This window comes from Anopheles cruzii, unplaced genomic scaffold (assembly GCF_943734635.1).
Source record: "Anopheles cruzii unplaced genomic scaffold, idAnoCruzAS_RS32_06 scaffold00762_ctg1, whole genome shotgun sequence".
Taxonomy (NCBI): domain Eukaryota; kingdom Metazoa; phylum Arthropoda; class Insecta; order Diptera; family Culicidae; genus Anopheles; species Anopheles cruzii.
The window spans coordinates 1-9205 of NW_026454349.1; the positions used below are offsets into that span (position 1 = coordinate 1).

General features: G+C 42.9%; 1 long non-coding RNA gene across 1 annotated transcript; it reads right to left on the reverse strand.

Annotated features, from left to right (window-relative positions):
* Positions 1-8266: 8266 nt before the first annotated feature.
* LOC128276226 (uncharacterized) lies at positions 8267-8664 on the reverse strand. The gene is made up of 3 exons (XR_008269358.1): positions 8625-8664; positions 8486-8514; positions 8267-8399 (listed from the first exon to the last, which is right to left on the reverse strand). It is a non-coding gene; the product is annotated as an uncharacterized LOC128276226 (long non-coding RNA).
* Between the last annotated feature and the right edge of the window lie 541 nt (positions 8665-9205).

Below are 9205 nucleotides of genomic sequence, written 5' to 3' on the forward strand. Positions count from 1 at the left end.
AAGATGACGCGCTTGAATCACTCGATATTTCTGGTTCACCGGTTCCGTCCGGGTGGTTGTTGAATCGGCGAGGAGATCATCCTTAAACCGGAAGGGGAGCATCAGCAGTCAACCTTCGCATGTCATCATTTTCCATTTCGTAGCAATTGTTGGGTGTGCCTTCGTGCTGTCAAAAACTCTGCCGATGATGGTTTTGTCGTTTGATTTTTCACTGAGCCCCGGCGGTTCATTGCCGTCAGCTACGGAATAAAAATGGTTTAATTAACGGCGGGATTATACAACAGCGGGATTAATTAAATTTCAAGATCTTTTCCAAAGTGACGACCTCCAGCGAAATTGAAGCCACACTCTACTTATCATAGCCTCATTTGCAAGCAAAAACTTTTATGCCCCTTTTCGGGGCACCACTCTTCTGGTAAGGCTTCAGTATTACCTGAATGTTTATGACAACTCGTTTCTCACGTAATCCAGCATAAGTCGGCAGTTAACACTTTATCGCCTGAAGGTCGTAACTGGCCCTAACCTCCCCCCCAAACTGCTACTGGCCAGAGACATCCTCGTCCTTTCGGCGAAAACTGCTCAACCAATGAATTTTATCCTGTGCGGTGTCCGGCCTTAAGGCCGTCTTCCACATTTTTGCAAACATTATTATGCCATTCATTCTAGTCACTTTACTCTGGCCCGCGGCCACCGGACTCTGAGCCAGCGGAATCAAGGGTGCTTATTTTTGGCTGCTTTATCGGAGTTTTTTTCTATTCTATCTACGCTTTTAGAGATGGTTATCGCCCGAAGAGAGCCCATGCCCTAAGGGTGCTAAAGTTAGCGCGTAGCCTCCAAAACACACCGCGCGCACTCCGAATGCTGAATATTCCTTTCAATTAAGCCGTAATAAAATTACAAACTTTCGAACCCGAAACGAAGCAGAGCAGTAAAATAATGGCATTCACGGGCACGTACTACTACTGATGGGAAATCCGGGATGTGGTTCCTGAAATTCCTGTGTTCAATCAAAAACCCATCAGTCGAACGAACACAGGCTTTCCAAAATACAATTGATGGATTATCCTGAAACGGCGATTATGCAAATGCGGCAAATGTAAGAACTGTTTTGATCGAAACGAATTAGCATACTGGATTTGATGCAATATTATCAAAAATACACCCCAAAAAAAATACTATCTGGAACTCAAATTCAAACCAAAATTGACATTTCACGATAGCAAGTTTTAAAGAGTTTTAGTCAAAGCTAACAAAAAGTTTCATATTCATGCGAAGGTGAAAAAAAAAATTGTTGTAATTTAAAAAAATGATTTTTCGGGGAAACGAAAGTGTCCAACAAACTAAGTATCGTTTTCTGAATGATGTTACATAATTTCTTTCAGAGAAAAAGATTATTGTTGAAAAACTATTAACCGAAAAAATATTTAACCGTTTTCAAACAAAATTACACGAAGACGGCAGACTAACTGTTATTTCCTTGCAACTTATTTTAACTTGACCAATTCTTTTTATTATTTTGTATCAGAGCGTTATCATCGAATATTTTGGAGAGGAATTTAAAGACTTCAATTAATCTCATTGATGTCTAGGAATCTACTTTGCGCTCGTTCCCTTTTCAGCACAATACAAAGCCTGATAATAACGATAGGACGGCTGTACGAGAACCATCTCAGGAATGTGACCAAAGATGTTGGCCGCCCAACTTAATGGTCCGGGCCCGCCAGTCGCCGTCATTCTTTCTGCAGTTGTCGTCGGGAGGCACAACTGCCAACTCGCAAGAAAAAATCTAACCTCTTTTACTCGAGAAATGCAATTAATGCGAAATGGGTAGACATTAAAGATATGTTTTTTTTGCTTCCATTTTCAGATTTTTTTCAGAGGCATCCACACACATACACACCAACCCTGCTCTCACTACACGGACGACCCTTGGAAAAAGGACAGCGTAGAACCCGCAAGGAATTTTCCTCACCAACGAACAGCGATCTAAAGGTCCACCAACCGCTTGCGACGGACCTCTAGAGGATTAAGTGTGGTCGTTTCTATTCGATTAACATTTTGCCACAGAGGTTCGTTTGGCGAGGTTCCATTTCAGTCCCCGTACGAGGACGTAGTTGTGTGAGACACGAAAAAAGAGATTTAATGCTTCGTGGAAAAGTGTTTTCGGTGTTACAAAGCAGAACAAAGTGAAGAACAGTTTGTTCTAGAGCAGTGTGAAGTCCACTAGGAAAAAGTTAAGACATTCGTAAAAGTACTTTCGCTTGTGACAAGTTAACGCGCCATTCGATTCTTACCACTTCCAGTGACGTGTATGTGCTGCCGTGTGGTTTGCTTTACAGGCGCGCCCTCTAAGATAGTAGACAGCAAAAGTGGAAAATCGAGATTAACCAGAGTCGTCCACACCACCCCAGCCGTGTGCCGCCGCGCTGCCCATCGCGTCAGTGTATGATTCTTTGGGAAAACGAAAGATGTTTGGTTCCAAACTGCGATCATGGATGGAAAATCATATTGTGCGACCGAGAAAGAAAGGCAGCAAAAATAAAACCGGAAACAGTGGGTAAGTGCGCGGGAACGGCGGGACCCTTTGGGCCAATGTCGCAAGTGGGATGGAAAAAGGGCCTCCTCCGGGAAAGGATTATTGATCCAAAACTAGTCCGTAGGCCGCCGACCCCCGAAAGAGTTGAAATGTGAGCCACACACATGAACACGCGGAAATCATAGGCCATAGGCCCTTCAATGTTGACTGCATTTACATAGATGATCTGAACAAAAACCAAATCGGTTCTGGATCTTTCGAATTCCTGTGTTAAAAATCTATTTTCCTGCGGCCGGATCACTAGTCGGAGGTCACAAATGATCGAAAAGCATTCCAAATTTTATCAATGTAATGGCATGTAATAGTTTATTGTTGGAGTGTCGAGTAAATGACGAAGCCAATTTTACTGATCAACTTTCCCCCAACAAAATTATTTGAAAGTTTATTTTATTTATTTCAACAACTGTGTTGTTTTGCAAACCCTTTTCTTCTGTTGGAGACCTCCATTTACCCTTTTTGATTTGGTAAGAAACTAGATAGGCCAAGTCTCTGCTCTTCGTTTCTTCATTGTTAACAAGGCCGTGTCGGGGACACAGGGAGCTTCGATCTCACACGATTCTATTTTCGTGATAGCCTCGTGGGCCATCTTTAGTCCCCACAGTCAAATTAAGGGCCCCCTTACAGAAGCTTGCCGTACATCGAAACACTTTCAACGGCGACCCGACCCGTACCGGGAAGTGCTTTGGAGCATCCTATTCGCTGCTTTCTTTCTGCAGTCACTGCCATTTATTTTCTTGTGGAATCCTCAAAGTCTCAAAAACCTCCAAAGAGGAAACCATCGACTTCGAAATGCAAGGACTCTGTTAAACACAATTGTCAGTGCCGCCGCCGCCGCATTGTGGTACTGTTGTGCGATGAGATGGAGATGCGGCTGTATGAGGGTAGCGATGCAGAATGGGAATAATGAAACCGAAAGCTCATCAGCCTCTCTGAACCTGGTCTGGACGATTGCAAGACGATGCGAAAGTGGCCTTCGCAGCATCATCATTTGCTACCGCTGCACGTACCTGCTACGTGCTGTGTGCCATCAATTTAACTTTCACTATCTGTGCACTTCCTAGGCGCGCCAGCGCAGCGCAGAAACGACCGCTGCAGCTCTGAGGTAACAATCATCGTCCACCATCGTTGCTCAAAAATGCAGATTGGCACAAACGAATGGCGCACAATTTGGCTCTCTCTGCAGTCTCTGCATGATCAAAGTATCTGACGACCCTAATCGGCTTATATGCAATAGGGAAGGAGAGCAAATGATTGCCGCTCTTCTTCTCCGTGCCGGGAGCATAATTTTATGCCTTGGGTCTCAAAGTCAACTACTGGAAAGGTTTTTAATAGTGGAATGAATGGCTGGTTGTGAACAACAATGAGCTTTACAATGTTTTTTTTTCTCAAATATTCGGGTGAATTTTGTTGTTTTCCCGGAGCTTGTGTGCCATCCCGGAGCTTTAAAACACCGGTTCCGGGGTTGCGATGAATTCTAGAACGAAGCCTTTTTAAAGTTATTCCTTTCAACGGAATATTCCGTCGGTATTTCCGTTGGATTCGCATATAATTTGCATTTATGAGTTTTCCTCCTGAAGCATCGCGAAATACACGACAGATCACGCAGTTGTGCGCCAGAACCGGGAAAGTTTTGTGGGCTTGTGGCTTTTTTATTCATAAAAAAAACCTACAGTAAAACCCGAAAGACATTTGCTGACGACGGTGCGGTGGCAGACAGTTTTCATTACTCAACTTTACCCCACGGAGAAGAAGGGAAACGTTGCATTGGACAATCCTCTGGCAGCTTACCGTTGGCGGGGGATCCTGGAAAGTGAAAACTTACTTTTACACAACCAGGCAAAGTAAGAGTGTGTTGAGCGGGGTCCGCTTTTTCACTGCCAAATGAACACACCCCACTCTTTTGCTGCTCGGGCCCTTTTGCTGCACCAACGAAACAATTGCGGTTTTGTCTGATTTTGTGAATGGCGCTGAGGGTACTAGCCTAGCCTAGCGTGTGCACAAAGCGAACAAAAAAGCATCGCAGAAAATCACGTCGACCATGGCCATGATGTAGTGGATGATGATGACGGCGAAAAGAAGTGCTGGCTGGCAGTAGACAAACATGCCATTTTGTGTACCGTTCTCGCTGCAACTTGAAGAACGGCCTAAAGCCGTTGTCATGCTCTCTTATCCCTGGCGGGGCGCCCGAGTCACGTTGCAATCACGATTCTGAAGCGAAAATTCACATGCTCACACCCACGAAGCCCACGAACAGTCCTAATCCTGGCCCAGGCCAAGTACATGCTTCGTGCAGTACAAAAAGCGGCCAAACTTGGAACTTTCCCCGCCCTTCCCAGACTAATGTTTGCTCAGCGAACTTTCTTCACAGTCCATTATTGGTGAAGGATTTTGTTGTTTTATGTTTGCTTCTTCAACAATCCATCATCTTCATTCGCTCGGCAGAGAGTTCTCAATTCATGTGAACGTCTGTGTGTATGTAGGCTCTGTTGTCTTCGTGGGATTATTTTGGACAATGTTTGCTACCTCCTCGACCCGCCACCACCCCCATGCGCAATGCCTCATGCCGTACGATGCCGACAGGACCTTTTCAAGAGACAGGATGCCGTACGATACTGCTGAATGTTGAAAACGCGACTCTTCTATTTTTGGTGAATCTCTCTCTAATTCGATTTCGGCACGGAATGGAGTGTGTTGATGGAGGTAGGTAAGACCCATTCGCGCTCCGTGACACATGGAAGCAGCGAAATAAAAGAAAAATCGAACAGCAGAAAACGAACGAGTGACAGGCGACACTTGGTGATGGAGCAATTTGATTTTACGCTTCAATTAAGGGTGCGAATATTACAAAGCGTCAGCGCCAAGTGACAGTTGTCACGAAACGACGACCGGTAGAGTGTGACCAACACCCGTTCCCGATCCACATCAGTTCTTCAGTTGAAAAACTGTTGATGTTCTCCTGGTGAATAACAGCACAGAGAAGCGAACTTTAAAAAAATAGGCAAAATTAACCTCAATACTCAACCCAGTCAATCAACTCATACCCAGTCAATACTATAAACTATCATTAACACAATCTTTTGGCATACCTGTGAATATAGAAGTGATGGATATTATTATTTGTGAATTTATGTAACGGTTGCCCGGCCACACATATCACTTACATGGTTTATCGTCTAAAGCTACTACAACTTCTTATGCCATTTTATTTTTTCTGTAGACGATAGACTGACTAACGAAAAAATTCGATTGAACAAATATGCGTTGCACAAAAGATGACAAAAAATTGTAAAACATTTTTGACGGGCACAAACCAAGCCAAATATACTTCAGATTCGTAGCTTAAGAAATTGGTCCCCAAGGATTTCGGTCCCTTAAGGTTTTCAACCCGTCACAACGACACAGCCAATCGATGCGCTTCTAGTCGATTGCCTTGGGGAAACGCCGCAGACCTATTGTGTTCCTTCGCATCGTCTAGACGAGCGACGGGTTTGTGCTTGGATCTGATAATTCATGGCACCCAAGCCCTGGAAGCACACATCGGTAATTTGCTGGCTTGGTGGCTGTGTGTGTGTCAGCAAAAGCGAAAGAAGCAGTTTCCATCTAATTGACCCTTGAGCTTAATTTATTAGTCTTGGCGAACTCTGAAAGTACTGCGATTCGCTGGAGAATATCACAAACCAAAAGCAAATGCAACGCTGGCAAAGCTAACTACAGGGAAATATGAGAATGCACATCATGATCAAGTCAAATTGATTGCTACTTCAGCAGCAGTTATGGCCAATACAAAGTATTGAAAGTGTATGTTCCTCGTTAAATGCATCAATTTGACTTTTTTGTTTGTTTTCTGATTTGATGATTGAACATGTGCTTTAACTATGAGTAATTTGTTATTCAATGTTTTCATTTAAATCTAATTGGAAAATTCACAAGGTTTACAAGGTTTTCAACAGAAACTATCATCACTTATCATTACTCTTACTTACTCTAAACCATTACTTATCAAGAAATGGTTTCTGCTTTCTGCACGACAGACTTTTTAAGCACATGATACTAAACATTTTTAACAAAAAATTTATCTTGATAGTTACTAAGTCCTCATCTGATTAAAATTTTCAACGCCCTTTTTTATTTTATTTTTTCGCTCGCGTCTCCAAATGCTTAAAGTAAAATCATGTTATAAGCTTTTCACGCAGTGGCCAGGACACTCTTCGTTCATCTGATCCTCTCTATGTTTGATTTTATCTTTTTTGAACCCCCATCTAAAGTTAGAAAGCTATTCATATTTAATACGTTCCACTCTAGCAGGGACTGGACAGCAGATCGGAGTAAATGAGTGGGCTTCAGGATATAAGAAAGCGTAAAACATTTCTCTTATCCATTTCGTTTTCTGTCTTTTATTTATTTAGCTTTCTCTCAATAACGTGTAAAATGCATAACGAAGTCCAGAATTCTGTTATGTTTTGTTCAATATGTTGGAACGACGGCAGCAACGTCATACAGAGCTTTTTAAAGCAGTTGTAATTGTACGTCTTGGTATGATTTGTTCTCCTTGTGAACAAACAGAGTAAATTCTCTATACATTCCTCATAAACCATATACGAGCAAAATGTTCTTTCGCATGATTACATAATTGCTGCCTTGCGATAAGCACCGACATTAATCACAAAACCCGAAATGGGACCCAAGCCACTGAAAATCACTATCCATCGAGTTTTCTTTCATGTCCAACTACAATCCCTACGGGAATTTCATAGATTACCGCATTTTCACTCTCTCGCCTGACTGCCTCGATAACAGTCGCCAACCTATCTTAAACTTTTCCTTTTTCCCTTCCCTTTCTTTTCCTTCCTTCCTTTTGAGTACTCAGCATTGTTATAGGCTTTTGGGCCGTATCCCTCCTGCGGGAATTGTGCTTATAAAAATTTATCGACATGGGGCATCGAAACCACTTCCCCAGCGGCACGCCACGCACACATGGGTCCCTTTCCCTGATCATCGCCGAGACGGAAACAGAGGCAGACTCTCAAGGGGACGTAGGAATTTTCCGGAAAAAGTTGCATTCGCAAAAATGTGGTGCTCCACTAGAGAGGCTATCTAATCTTTTTCCTTTTTTTACGTTCCGGGTTTTCGTATAGTTCTTCCTTCAAACTGGAACACAGTTATTCTTAGAACAAAAATCGTCCATGAGTGGAAGCGCACTATATTTAACGATGCTCGTTATCGTTGCACGATGTTCTCGTTTTTTTGGGGTCACTGTTGGAGACAACAGAACTAAATGGTTTTTTGCAATTTCCAGTACGATTTCTAGTGAAGTCGTGGTGTGGTTACGCTTCTGGAGGTTCTTAATCGCTAAGTCACTCTTTCCGTTACCGTGCCGAGCATAGCAACATTTTAGGAACGTCGTAATAGATAAAAACACATTTTATCAACAACCCAGCGGGCAAAATCTGTCGTGCGACCTCGGAACAACCGTCGGAACAAGCTCGGAACAAAGAATTTTAATTCTTTTGTTCCGACGCGTTTTTCTGCCCGGCGCTGAAACGCTTCATGTATAACGCTTTAGTGGTATGTGTGTCATGAACTCGGTTCATCCAGTACCTCCCCCCCTCCCGCCCTAGCCCACGTTTCGGATCTGAATATACCCGACAAACTTGGTTAAAATTTTAAAACCTTTATTTCTCACAAATCATAAACATTATCAAAACACTATCAAAACACTACTATACGTACATACACCCTTCTCCAGCGTCCTACGGCACCATTTCATGCGCTTCCTTCTCGAGACGGGACGTCGCTCGGCTCACTTCGTGGTACCCGTAATTGGAAAAAAAAAGATCGCTGAACACTTTAAACACTGCACAATTGTTAAAAAACTGCCACAATACTTACTTACAAACATTTACGGCATCCTCCTGCAGCTGCAATAAGCAAAAGAAACAGATTATTATACGAAAACTACGCAACTCTGCGCGTACATGACGAGCGATCTTTGATCACTCCGACCACCAAAAACACTTGCAATACTTACCAAATTCTTTCGGCGATACCTTCTGCAGACATTTGGCGAACTGTAAACATAAAAATAGCACTGAATTAAATAAAAAACAACATTTTTTAACGTACTTACTTTACTGCGACTTGCTAAGATGCCATCAGCGCCGGGATCAAAACAAACCGAACTGACAGTTGGATGGCCAACGCACACACAAACACCGCGTTGGGTATCATCGTTCAATAAGTCCCGAGACTAGCGTAGAGATGGTGCTAATAATGCCATTTATATACCAAGATTCAGAAGTACCAACCTTCAGATAAGATATAATCAATTGTAAGATGTAATATAATTTGATGTAATTCGAAACATAACATAGTTATTTCATTTACTTCATAGTTTTTCATAGTTTTCATTTCAAACATTTTATAGTTAGTGTCGGGACTTATTGAACGAAGTGTTATTTCCACGGAGGCCGCGCATGCGCATAAACGACGCGTAGATTCGAAGAGCGAGAAAGGAAAAACATGTTCAAAGGAGCGAATGAAATGGCAACACCCGGTGTTGCGCTGGGCCTGTGACAGAGTGAGGTTGTGGGCTCGAGGGGGTAGGAACGG